We start from the raw sequence: 13,817 nt of genomic DNA on the forward strand, positions 1-13,817 counted from the left end.
ACTGCAGTGGCTTCTCTTGTTTCAGAGCACGGGCTCTAGGCACACGGGCTTCAGTAGTTGTGCCGTGCGGGCTTAGTTGCTCCGCAGCATGTGGGATCTTCCCACACCAGGGATCAAACCCATGTCCCCTGCATTGGCAGGCGGATTCTTTTTTTTTAATTTTTTTAAAATTTATTTGTTTATTTATTTATTTTTGGCTGTGTTGGGTCTTCATTTCTGTGCAAGGGCTTTCTCTAGTTGTGGCAAGCAGGGGCCACTCTTCATCGCCGTGCGCGGGCCTCTCACTATCGCGGCCTCTCTTGTTGCGGAGCACAGGCTTCAAACGCTCAGGCTCAGTAGTTGTGGCTCACGGGCCTAGTTGCTCCGCGGCATGTGGGATCTTCCCAGACCAGGGCTCGAACCCGTGTCCCCTGCATTAGCAGGCAGATTCTCAACCACTACGCCACCAGGGAAGCCCGGCAGGCGGATTCTTAACCACTGAGCCACCATACATAATTAGGATGTCATGTTGTATCATTTGGATTATTGCTCTTTTAGGATACAATTTATAGCACTGATTTCAAGATACAAGCATTGTTAAACATTTGATGACCACAGATTATTATTTTTTTCCTAGATCCTATGCAGTGCTTCCATAAGAAAGTTCTGCCATAATGATTAATTATAACAGGACTCTTCTCATGATTAGCTCTGCTTCAGAGGTTTTGTTTTGTTTTGTTTTTTCTTATCCAGTCACTTTCTCCTTTGTGGTATTGCTTAATCTTTCGGATTCTTCTATTGAAAAGTTGATCAGGGACTTCCCTGGTGGTGCAGTGGTTAAGAATCCGCCTGCCAATGCAGGGGACATGGGTTCCATCCCTGGTCCAGGAAGAACCCACATGCCTCAGAGCAACTAAGCCCACACACCACAACTACTGAAGCCCGTGTGCCTAGAGCCCGTGCTCTGCAACAAGAGAAGCCACCGCAGTGAGAAGCCTGTGCACCACAACGATGAGTAGCCCCCGCTTGATGCAACTAGAGAAAGCCCGCGCACAGCAACGAAGACCTAACGCAACCAAAAATAAATTAATTAATTTAAAAATACTATTAAAAAAAACTATATAAAAAAAAAGTTGATCAGATCTCTGGCACATTTAATTCCTACCAATATTCCTACAAGCGCTGGCAATTTTAAAACAATTTAGTGTTTTATCACCTCTCAGAGCTTCCTAAGGTTACATATTCTCCCAAACAGGATAGTAGCGACATGCACAGGTTAATAGACAAAGCAAAATCGCCAACGCCTCTTGACGAAGAGCCACCACTTTCAGTGGGACGGAGTTATTACTATTCTTCTTATCAAAGAGGAGAGAGTCCTGGCCTGCCCAGTGACCACAGCCATGTGGCTGATTCCCCGCCGAGGTGCCGAGAGCTGTGTGGCTCGGAGGGGGCCACCCCCAGCCTCTCTCCCCCGGGCAGCTCTGATCAGCACAGCCGAGTCTCAGCGTTTGGGCGACAGAGTCTCACTGCACCCCTCAGGGTGGAAAAACTGGGACAAAATCACCTGGAGAGTTTTCTCGAATTGTAAAGGACTTCAATACACGTAATGCAATGAGTACCTTACTTTGGAGCAGTAATAGAGATTTAGAAGAAAAAGCAGCAGAATCTGCACTTTGTTCTGACTGCCTGTGCCCAGGAGGTTTCTCTCCCTCTTTCTTCTCTGCTTTCTATCCCTTTCACGGTAAAAAAAACAAAAACAGGGGCTTCCCTGGTGGCGCAGTGGTTGAGAGTCTGCCTGCCGGTGCAGGGGACACGGGTTCGAGCCCTGGTCTGGGAGGATCCCACATGCCGCGGAGCGGCTGGGCCCGTGAGCCACAACTGCTGAGCCTGCGCGTCTGGAGCCTGTGCTCCGCAACGGGAGAGGCCGCGATGGTGAGAGGCCCGCGCACCGCGATGAGGAGTGGCCCCCGCTTGCCGCTGCTGGAGGAAGCCCTCCCACAGAAGCGAAGACCCAACACAGCCAATAAATAAATAAATGAATAAATAAATAAATAAAATTTAAAAACAAAAACAAAAACAAAAAACGAATCCTTGCTGATTCTTACTATATGCCTTGTGTTGTTTCAGGCACATGTCATTTAATGCCTGTGACAGTGTTATTCCCCGTGTTTTGGATAAGCTGACACAGAGGTTGTTAAACTTGCCGGAGGTCACACGGTCGCCGCCTTAGCAGCACGATCCACATGCAGCAGGATGGGTTCTAGGGCCATGGCTCTTAACCCTTAGGGTTTCAGGGAGTCCGTGCCCCGCGCCTCTTTCTCAGCCTCCTACGTCTAGAGCTGTGATAGTCAGAGCCTCCACCGGGATTTCAATTTCAAGAGGGACCATTTGCAGAGGTGTGGCTGGGCGAGCAGCCCAGAGTGCTTGGAGAAAGGCAGTCTTGGAGCCTGGTGAGCGCCGGAAGGGCCCGGGCAGCTGGTGATGGAGCCTGGAGGTCCCATGAGGTCACAGATGCTGTCAGGGCAGCAGCAGCCAGGTGAGGGGCAGGAACACTCGGCGCCGCCTTCTCACCGTCCCATCTGCCGGTGCCCCTGTTGGCCTAACCCGTGATGCCGGAGGGCACCAGAGCCATCTGCGGAGTCTGGTCCCTCAGGACACAGGACAGTGCAGGGATTTAGGGAGAAACCCCACTGGGAAGGATGTCCAGGGAATGAAATCCAAACACGGCCAGCTTTGTTCTGATGAAGCCGATTGGAAAGCACGGCTTGCACCATGGTCAGATGGACGGCTCCTACCTGGCCCCGAACTGGACCAAGTCCACTCTGCAGAAGTTGCCCTGCAAGGGCAGGGCTCACCGCATGGGAGGGCAGACAGAACGCGTCCGAGCTGGAGCCAGCTGGCCAACTTGCCAGTTAGCCAGGCCGCCCTCCCACAGGGGTAAGAGAGGAGGCATGGGGGGTGGGGGCCCTGCACCTGCTCCCAGTGAAGGGATTCCCCAGGCTTTACCCAGGGCCCCTTTCCCTCCCCTGGTTCCGTCTGGGCTCCAAGTCCACCTGTGCCATTGGCTACTGGGACTAAGGACACTCAGTTCCCGAGATGATCATCCAGTCGCCCACTCAGCAAGTAACTGAATGTCAATCACGTGTTGATACAGCCGCGAGAAGACGGCGGCCATGCCCACAGAGCCTGCAGAGGACGTTACACAATGCAGCCGAAAATTTTGTTGCGATGGTCTAGAGGCCATACAGGCGAAGTCCAGGGCGCTGCGCAGTCAGGAAGCCTTCCTTGAGGAGGTGAGGTGGCACTGGGCTCTCGGGAGCGAGGAGAAGGCGGGGAAGGAAGGTGGCTGACGGCACAGGGAGCGTGGAGACCTTGGGAAACGGTGGTGCGTCCTCACAGCGCCTCTGTCCTGAGCTCCAGGCCAGCGACTCTGGGTCTCAGCGGCGGTTTCCCTGGCTGTCCCAGGACACTTCAGACATGTCTGGAGAGAGCTCTGCACCGGGGCCCAGTCCCCGCGGAGGCCGTCCTGACTCTCCCCTTCCTCCCTCCCAACCCTGTTCCAGCCAGGCCCGTGGTCCTCTTACTGGGTCTCTTCCGTCTGCGACCTCAGCTCAGGCCTCGTTACTGCCCACACAGCTTCCTGACGGCCCTGCTCCACATCCACCTCCAGCTGCCTCCACCTTATCTCTCCGAGATGCAGTCAGACCATGTGGCTCCTCTAGGCCTCCCCGGCTGATGACTCTCACCCACCCCAAGCCAACAAAGCACAGCAAGCCAGGCACGAGCCCCATAGCAGCCCTGTGAGACCCAGGACCCAGATGAGCCGCTGTCACCACCACTCTCCACAGTCGCTCTGGTTGGTGTAACAGAGGAGAAGCGTAACAGCTGGAAAGGAAGAGGCAAAAGGATCATTTTGGGGCAATGATGGGATGACCTGCCTGGGAAACCAAGAGAACAAACTGAAAGAAAAGGTTGGTCCTAGGATCCAGAAGAAGACCAGGTACAAGTGGACCTACAGAAATTGCTTCCCAAATATAAACAACAACCAGTTAGAAAATGTAATGGTAAAAAGCATGCAAAGAGAAAGACATAATACCTATGATAAACTTAAGCAAAAGTGTGCAAAACCTAGATGAAAAAAAGTTAAAGATAGAGAAACACAGAAAAGAAGATAGGGAATCTCATTTTTATAAAGATATTATTTACACTAATGTATAGATATAGAAATGTCCTAATAAATGTGCCAAAAATACCAGTAGGATTTTTTAGTAACTAGACAAATTAATCTGTAGTTTATGATGCAAGAATAATCCATAATAATCATGAAAAAAATTTTTAAGAGGAACAATAAGAAAGACCAAGTCCTACGAGATATTAAGATTTATTATAAAGCCACAGTTACTGAAACATTGTTATAGGATACAAAATGGGATAGATCAATTTAAAAACAAAGTCCCAGAATAATTATATATATATATATACACACACACACACACACACACACACATATATATAAATTAATACTTGATAAAGGAGATGTTAAAGTGAAAAATGGGCTCTCAAATGATTTGTTAAATAATCATCTGACGGCCGTGGGTTTTTATTTAACCAATATTGTGTGTATTGGAAGAAGAGACTGCCAGTAACACTTTTCTTATTTAACAGCCAAGTCTTATAAGTATTTATATGAATTAGGAACACAGACATGCCAACTTTAGCATTATTCCCAGGGCAAAAAAATGATCAAGCAACAACCTATCAAAATGACAGGAGTCTTTTGAGATGATTCTCACAGGACACAACAGCAGATTGTGAAGTCTGGGGGCCTTTCGAGACTTCCAAGGGGAAATTCATGAGAGAAGAGGGAAGTTTGCTGCTGTTGAGGGATTCATGCCAGATTTCATACTTCTTGGGAAACCAGGAAGGACATTCATGTGAAATTCCCCATTTAGCGTCTTTTCAAATCGGATCTATGAATGCTGTTTCTTCCTCCACAGCTGCACAGAGGGAACATCTCCTTCATTTCTTTCTTAGATGCTTTTTTTTTTTTTCAATTGTAGAAACTTGCACTTTTATGGCCGGACTTGAATCTCTTTAATTAACATTGTGAGCACAAAGCAGGCCCGTAGGGATGACCTTGGTGAGAAGAAATGAGGAGGAACCTGAGGAGGGGTTTACGCACCTGAGTGTCTTCTTCAAGGCTGTCCACATGCACCCAGACTAAGGGGCTGCCCCGTTCGGTCACACGAGGGTCGCGGGAGCGCGTGTGGAACCAGCTTCAGAGGAGTGGCAGGCGGACCTCGGTGACGCACTCATCCGTTCGTAGTTCAGAGTGACATGAAAGGGTTGGTCAGAGCTCTCAGTTCAAGAGCGGAGTGTTGGCCTGTGGGCCTCACTTCAGAATGACCAGGCTCTTGGGCACAACACACGGGGGGCCCCCCAAGCACCCAAATACGGAGGTCACTTTTCTAGGGCCTTCTGTAGAGAGTTCTCTGGTTCGTTTTATTCATCATCATCATCTCTCTGGGGGAGCAGATGCCCGGCTAAACTCATGTTGGCCGTGTGGGGCTGGGGGCGATGGGTGGTGAGTCAGAGAGAGGGCGCCTGACCATTCTGTCCCCCTCCTGCCTTCAGTCCCTTGTCTCTCTCCTGCCTGGGGCTGTACCTGACGGTCCCAGTTGCAGAGCCTTCCTGGGCTCCACTGGGCCCAAAGCTCCCCCTGGGCTCTCACCCCTTGTGCACGTGCTCAGATGCAGCTGTGCCTGCTGATAGCCCCTCTCCCATTCTCTTCTTTCTTGTAGATTTATACCTTTTAACTCCTTTGCTCTATTTTAGTGGAATCTCAGGAGGGAGCAGGTAGACATGCCTGACTAATGTGCCATCTTTAACTAGGACCCTATCGATTGGTTTTCAGCAAGGAAGCGTTTACATTTCACTGTGGCTCTTGTTGGGGGGAGAAAGGCAGAGAGGCTGTTTCGTCTTCTGGGCTCGTGTCGGGGAGAAGTCGGTAGGGGTGGCAGAACCAGCAGGTGTGGAACTGACCACACCTGGGATGTGGGGAGGGGGAAGGTGAGTCCAGGGTGAGCAGCTTGGTGGGTGAAGGGCAGGTGAGAAGCCGGTGTGGCTGGTGGAAGCAAGAGTCCAGTCTTGAACGTGTGGAACTTGAGCTGTCTCTGCAGCATCCACGTGGAAATACCAAGAGGGCAGTTACAGGACCGAAGCCCAGAGGGAGGCCTGGGGGCTTGGTGGACGCTCAGCAAACGGTCACTGTGGGACCACGTGTGCCCTGCTTGTGCACATATCTGACGGGGGCCAGTCTGATTCACTGTCGCCCTAGCAGCCCCTGAATGGCCCTCACCTCACCTAAATGGGGGTGAGCAGGTGGAGGGGTGCAGGCCGCGTAGGGGAGGGTGGGAGGGGTGGCAGGGAGGCCTCACCTCTGGCCAGAGCTTGGAGTCAGGATGGAAGCTGAGGAGTGGATGGCCCTGACCCATGACCCGAGGCCATAACCTGCCATCAGGGCTCGCTTCTTCCCCAGGCCACAGATGAAACTGCCATGGCTCACGTGGTCTGACGCGGCAGGAGTAACCCCGCGGCCGGGCTCGGGGGCAGCAGGGCCTCTGCTGCTCAATCGGCTCTCCCTCTGGGGGGTGTGGCTTACTCACCAAGGGCTCCAGGAGTGTGTTTTCTGGGGCAAATTGAGTGAAGAGCTCAAGGACTGATCTTGACTTCTGCTTTCCCCGGGATGAAAGTCATCAATTCTTATACATGGCTGGTGGGTAAAGTGCTGTAGCCACTGTGGAAAACAGCCTGGCACTTCCTCAAGAAAAGCAAATGTAAAGTTACCATATGACCCGGCCACTCCCTCCTAGGCATGTGTCTAAGAGAAATGAAAACACGTCCACCCAGAGACTCGTACTTGAATGTTCGTACAGCAGTATTCACAACAGCCGGAAGCTGGCAACAACCCAAGTATCCACCAACAGCTGAATGGAAACCGCAGTGTGGTCCACACACATGGTGGCCTGTTATTCAGCCATAAAAAGGAACAAAGCACTGACGCATGTTACTACACAGATGAACCTAGAAAGCATGCTGCATGAAAGAGGCCAGTCAGAAAAAAGCACATGGTGTAGGAGTCCGTTATGTGAGATGAGATGTCCAGAGTAGGCAAGGGTATAGACAGAAAGCAGAGCAGTGGTGGCCAGCAGCTGGGGTGTGACAGGGATGGAGAAGGACTGATTACTGGTATTGGGTTGCCTTTTTTTTTGACTAATGAAAATATTCTGGAATTAGATAGTACTCATGGTTGACAGAGCATTGTGAATATACTAAAAACCACTGAATTGTGCGTTGTAAAAGGATGAGTTTTACACTATGTGAATTATATCTCAATAGTAAAAAAAGGTGAAAATAATCAGTTCCTCCCCCTCACAATATTTTTAATTATAGTGAGAAATGAATGGAAATATGGGTACGGAATTTCAGTTTGGGATGATAAAAAAGTTCTGGAAATAAATACATAGTAGTGGACTTCCCTGGTGGCGCAGTGGTTAAGAATCTGCATGCCAATGCAGAGGACACGGGTTCGAGCCCTGGTCTGGGAAGATCCCACATGCCACGGAGCAACTAAGCCCGTGCACCGCAACTACTGAGCCTGTACTCTAGAGCCTGTGAGCCACAACTACTGAGCCCATGTGCCACAGCTCCTGAAGCCTGCACGCCTAGAACCCATGCTCCGCAAGAAGAGAAGCCACTGCAATGAGAAGCCCGCGCACCGCAATGAAGAGTAGCCCCCGCTCACCACAACTAGAGAAAGCCCACGCACAGCAACAAAGACCCAACGCAGCCAAAAAACAAAAAGCCAAATAAATACATGCATAGTAGTGATTCACAACATTGTGAATATACTCAATGCCAGTAAAGTGTGCAGTTAACATGGTTAAAATGATAAATTTTAAAGTTATGTATATTTTACAAAACATAATGACTCAACCGAGGGAACCATTCCTGAGTTGCGCACAAGCCATTGTAAATGAGAGCCTTCGGACACGAGGAAATTCAGAGGCCCTTACAAATGTCTGTAAGTCCTGGCTCGAGTGGGGCCTGGAGAAGACAGCTCCCTCCTGGCCGCCCTGCCCACGACGGCTGCCTGCTGTGAGCCTCGAGTCCCCTCTCTGCAGTCACACTAGTTCTCTGCCTGCCTCAAGGGCGGGGGAGGTGCCAGCGGCCCGGCCAGTGGAAAAGCGCAGCCGCGAGGTGCTGTCCGAGGTCTGGGCGCACCCTCAGGCCTGGCTCTCGGGCCAGCGTCAGATCCCCAGGAAGTTCGCTTTGGCTGGAGGCCAGTGTCTGTCTGCTTCCATGAGCTGGACGGCAGTTTCGAGTCTGCCCTGCGCCCCGCCCAGCTGAGCCCCGCGCTGCGTCCAGAACCTGTGTCCTCTGTCCTGGCCACTCCTCAGTGTGGGCAGACTTTGTGTTTGCCAGTCTCTTCTGTGGAAAGTGATGTCTTGTGATCTTTATTTGCATTTTACAGGACTAATAACGTTCTCTTAATTAGCCCTTCCAATTTCTACTTTTAGAAATTATTTGTTTGTATCTTTTGCCCAGTTTTCTATTAGATTCTTTTTCTTAATGACTAATAGAGGTTCTTTGTATATTCTGGATATTACCTTATTTCCCCAGTGTATAATTTTTAATTTTCTCTTAACTTATGATGCTTTTTATCATACAGGATTTTCAAATTATGATGGAGAATACTTTATCATTATTTCTTATTATGGTTTATATCGTTTGTGTCTTTTTATCAATACTCTTCTATTTGCGGAACTTATATTCTCCTTTGTTTTCTTTAACTTGATTTAAAATCTGCTTTTTTATTTTTTTCATGTGTAGGCTTTTAATCCATCTGGACTCGGATTTTTTGATTTTGTGATACATGAAAACAAAGAGCTAATTTGATCTTTTCAAACAGGGCAAGTCAGTCGCCCCAACACTACGTGCGGGCATGTCTGTGCTGTGCCCACGGCCGGCCTCTGTCCTGCACCGGGGCCCACGGGCCACAGGCCCGCCTCTAGGCTTTCTGTGCTGTTCTGTATACGTGTTTATCATCATCTTTTCTTGATACCTTCATTTGTCTCTAACTTATTTTTGTGTATGATATGAAGTAGGCATTTAACTTTATAATTTTCCAAGTAGTTAATTAATTCCAACCCAACAGAGATTAGAAATGCCAAATCATAGACTCTACTTCTATATACACTATGGCCTGTTTGGGGCTTTTCCGTTTTCTTCTGCTCACCTGTGTGTCTTCCGTCAGTGTCAGTACTGAGCTTTCCCTGTCGTACACGACCGCCGTTACCATTTATTCACCCTTCCTAACATCATCAGGACCGTTCTCACTTGGGTTGTTTTCAGGTGGACTTGAGAATCACTTTATGAAGTTCTCACTTTATAGTCGCACTGATACCCTAATGATAAAACTTGCCATGGGGACTCGGCATCTTTTCAGCGTCTTTTCAGTGCAGTGTCCCATCTTCAGGAGCGTGGCCTGCTCTCCATGCACCCCATGAGGTCCCCTCCTTCATAAAGAGCTGGCACATTTCTTCTTAAACTTACTGTCAGGTATTTGGGGGTTTTTTGCTATTGTGAGTGCTGTCCTTTTATTATATTTTCTTTCTCAGTACTGGTAGGAAAGTTGCTGATTCTTTTGTATTTATGGTGAGATTTTTTTTTAATGGCCTAATTTTTCTGTAGAATTATTACTGGTTAGAAAAAAGTTTAATTGCCAAATGTTAAAAATAACAAGAACCAAATAGCCATAAGCCCACTAGAGTTCCTCTTGTTTTTTTCCCACATATTTGTCTACAGTTTTGATTAAAGAAACCAATCATACTATATATGCTATTTTGTAAACTAGCGTAGTGTTATCTATTTGTAAAATAAACTTTTTGTTTATTTATTTATTTATTTATTTATTTATTTTGGCTGCATCGGTTCGTTGAGGCATGTGGAATCTTTCGTTGCGGCACTCGGGCTTCTCTCTAGTTGTGGCATGTGGGTTTTCTCTCTCTAGTTGAGGCATGGGAGCTCAGTAGTTGTGGCATGCAGACTTAGTTGCCCCAAGGCATGTGGGATCTTAGTTCCCTGACCAGGGATGGAACCTGCGTCCCCTGCATTGGAAGGCAGATTCTTTACCACTGGACCACCAGGGAAGTCCCCAAAAATAAACTTTTTATTTTAGAACAGTTTTAGATTTACATAAAAATGGCAAAGAGAGTACCACAGGTTCCCATATGTCCCACACCTAGTTCTCCCTATTATTAATCTTGGATTAATATAGTACATTCGTTACAGATAATGAACCCAGTGCTGATACGTTATTATCAACTAAAGTCATACATTATTCATATTTCCTCAATATTTCCGTAATGTCCGCTTTCTGTTCCAGGGTCCCATACTGCATTTAGTCGTCATGTCCCCTTAAGCTCCTCTGGGCTGTGACAGCTTCTCAGACTTTGCTTGTCTTCAGTGACCGTGGCAGCTTTGAGGAGTGCTGGTCACGTGTGTTGTAGGATAGCCCTCAACTGACATTCGTCTGACGTTTGTCTCGTGGTTAGACTGGGGATATGGGTTCCGGGAAGGGAGACCAAAGAGGTGACGTGCTCTCTCCTCGATCACGGCAAGGGTTCATGCTGTCAACATGACCTTCCGCTGCTGGTGTCGACCTTGATCACCTGGCCGAGGTGGTGTTGGCCAGATTTCTCTACTATAAAGTCCCTTTTATCCCGCTAGTCACTAACCGCAGCCCACCCTTATGGAGTCGGGAGTTAGGCTCCCTCCTCTTGTGGACCGAGCATCTACGTGAGTTATGTGGGATTCTTCTGCCTTGGCAGTGTGTCTATTCTCCCTTATGTATGTATTTATTCAGTCACTTATTTATATCCGTATGACCTCATGGACATTTATTCTGTCCTTTGGGTTATAATTCAACATGACATTATTTATTTTGTTATTCACATTATTCCGGCTTTGCAGTGGGAGCTCTTTCCCTTGGCTCCTGTGTCCCTTTGACTTAACCTCTTCGGTGTGTGTGTGTGTTTATCACTTCCTTACTCTCTGGCACTACAGGATGCTCCAAGCTCATCTTGTGTGTTTCCTGCCGCAGTCCTAGAATCAGCCGTTTCTCAAGGAGCCCTGGTTGCTTTTACTGGAGATGGTATCAGAAGCCAAGATCTGGGTGCTAGGGGGTGTCCTTGCTTCTAGGCCCTCTCGGCTGACAGAGCAAGGAGATACGTGCATGTACACTGCCCTGTGTGTGTACCCGTACCTATAAATGTTTCTATCTGTAGCCATCTGTGTCTGTGTGAAGCCACACGTGAGTCCACACTGCTGTCTCCAACTCTAATCCACCACACGGGTCATTCTACCCTCCTCCCTTGCTTATCTATCTGGCATAAATTTAAGTTTACCAAGACCTCTATAGCATATTTTCATTTCAGTAAATATTCTTCTACAAAAGTGTCTTAAATAGCTATATGGGATTTCACTGTATAGATATGCACTAATTAAAACAATTTCCCAAATGCCTTCTTTTTTTTTTTTTTAAAGAATTTCTTTTTTTTAATAGTAATCTTTTATTTATTTATTTATTATATTTATTTTTGGCTGTGTTGGGTCTTCATTTCTGTGCAAGGGCTTCCTCTACTTGCGGCAAGCGGGGGCCACTCTTCATCGCGGTGCGCGGGCCTCTTCACTATCTCGGCCTCTCTTGTTGTGGAGCACAGGCTCCAGACGCGCAGGCTCAGTAGTTGTGGCTCATGGGCCTAGTTGCTCTGTGGCATGTGGGATCTTCCCAGACCAGGGCTCGAACCCGTGTCCCCTGCATTAGCAGGCAGATTCTCAACCACTGTGCCACCAGGGAAGCCCCCCAAATGCCTTCTTAATAAATATCTTCAAACCAAATCTATTTCCTTAGGATAAATTCCTAGAAAAGGAATTCTGGGGTCAAAGAGTATATGCTCATTTTAAGGATTTGGATGTATACTCCCCAAATGCCTTCCAACAAGGTTGTAATAATTTACTCTCCCATCAGAAGTATATCACAATGCCCTTTACCCTGCACCTGTGCTAACAGCACATATTTCAGTTTTGCTTAATATTTGCCAACTTGCTAAGTGAAAAAGTCTCTTATTAATTCACTTAATTGCATTTGCTTAATTATTTTTTTGAATTTATTTTATTTTATTTTATTTATTTTTGGCTGCATTGGGTCTTCGTTGCTGCGTGCGGGCTTTCTCTAGTTGTGTCGATGGGCTTCGCACTGTGGTGGCTTCTCTTGTTGCAGAGCACGGGCTCTAGGCTCGCAGGCTTCAGTAGCTGTGGTGCGTGGGCTCAGTAGCTGTGGCTCGGGGCTCTACAGCGCAGGCTCAGTAGTTGTGGCACACAGGCTTAGTTGCTCTGCAGCATGTGGGATCTTCCCGGACCAGGGCTCGAACCCGTGTCCCCTGCATTGGCAGGCGGATTCTTAACCACTGTGCCACCAGGGAAGCCTGCATTTGCTTAATTATTAATGGAAGCTGAACTTCTATTTATTCATTGATCATTTCTTTTTCTTCTGTGAATTGCCTGTTCATATCATTTGCCCATTTATATCAGGATTTCTTTTTCTTATTACTTTTCAGGAGCTCTTTCTGTAATAAATGTATTAGCCCTTCAGCAATTATGAAACAAACATTTCTCCCTGTTTTTTTATTGGCCTTCAATTATGTTAATTCTTTTTAATGTTCAAACATTTAAAATTTTATACCATAAAATCTATTAGTCCTTTTATTGCTTGTTTTTGATTATCATCTTTAAAATACTATTTCCCATCCCAAAATCATAAATAGTCAAGTATATTTTTCTGTCTTTGTGATTTAATTTGTTATATTGAAAGGTTTGATCCATATGGAATTTACTCAGCTTATGGTGATTTGTAGGGGGTCTGCCTCCATTTTGTGAGTTTCAGGTTTACAAGGTTGAGATAATCATACTCAACAGTTAATGACACATTATCATATTTGGTCTTGGAAAGGCCCCTTGGTAAGAGTGTAAACAAAATAATATATTATAAAAATACCCTTGGTGTTAAAAAAAAATCATAGGAAATTAAGAAATGTTTGGAAATTAAAGATAATAAAAAATACAATATGTGAACACTTGTGGGACACAAAAGCAGTAGAGGGAAATTTAGAACTTTAAATACATTTTTCAAGAAATGGAAAATAAAAACAAATGAGGTAAGTATTCAACTCAATAATCTGGAAAAAGAACAAGTCCAAATTTTTCTACTACACAAAAAAGTAATTTATAAAGGGCAGCAATTTTAAAAATCAAGAAGAAAATAGAAAAAAATAAAATAAAATGCTAATTATTATCCTTTTATTATTAATTTATTAGTGTATTGTAGTATAGTTAAGAATATAATTTGTGTAATATGGACCCTTTGGTAGTTAATGAGGCTTCATTTTTGGCCAAGTATGCATCCTTACTTTATTGGTCGTGGAGTTCTATGTATGTCTCACAGCTTGAGCTTATTAATTGCTCTGTTCAGGTCTTCAGTTTCTCTGCTTTTTGTTTGCTTGCTTGCTTGTTTGACCTACAAGTTTCTGAGAGGAGTATGCTAGAATATCCAGTTTTATAATTGTTGATCTATCTGTTTCTCCCTGTGGTTTTGTGAGCTTTTTCTTGAGAGGTTTTGAGACTGAATTGTTAGGTGTTTATATGTTTTTGATGTATGTATCTTCTTGTTTTATTTTCAACAGAATGTAATCTCCTTCTTTGTCCTTTATGACTTTTTC

The 13,817-nt window shown here is 46.3% G+C and overlaps 1 protein-coding gene and 1 long non-coding RNA gene across 6 annotated transcripts in view; one reads left to right on the plus strand and one right to left on the minus strand.

Moving 5' to 3' along the window:
• The window catches only part of POLN (DNA polymerase nu), a 177,576-nt gene that overhangs the window by 118,981 nt on the left and 44,778 nt on the right, over positions 1-13,817 (plus strand). The gene's annotated exons all lie outside the window — the stretch shown is intronic.
• Positions 8,792-13,742, minus strand: LOC309628205. Its single transcript, XR_014244244.1, has 2 exons — positions 11,914-13,742; positions 8,792-11,564 (listed from the first exon to the last, which is right to left on the minus strand). It is a non-coding gene; the product is annotated as an uncharacterized lncRNA (long non-coding RNA).

Source organism: Balaenoptera borealis, assembly GCF_965194805.1.
Source record: "Balaenoptera borealis genome assembly, chromosome: 4".
Taxonomy (NCBI): Eukaryota; Metazoa; Chordata; class Mammalia; order Artiodactyla; family Balaenopteridae; genus Balaenoptera; species Balaenoptera borealis.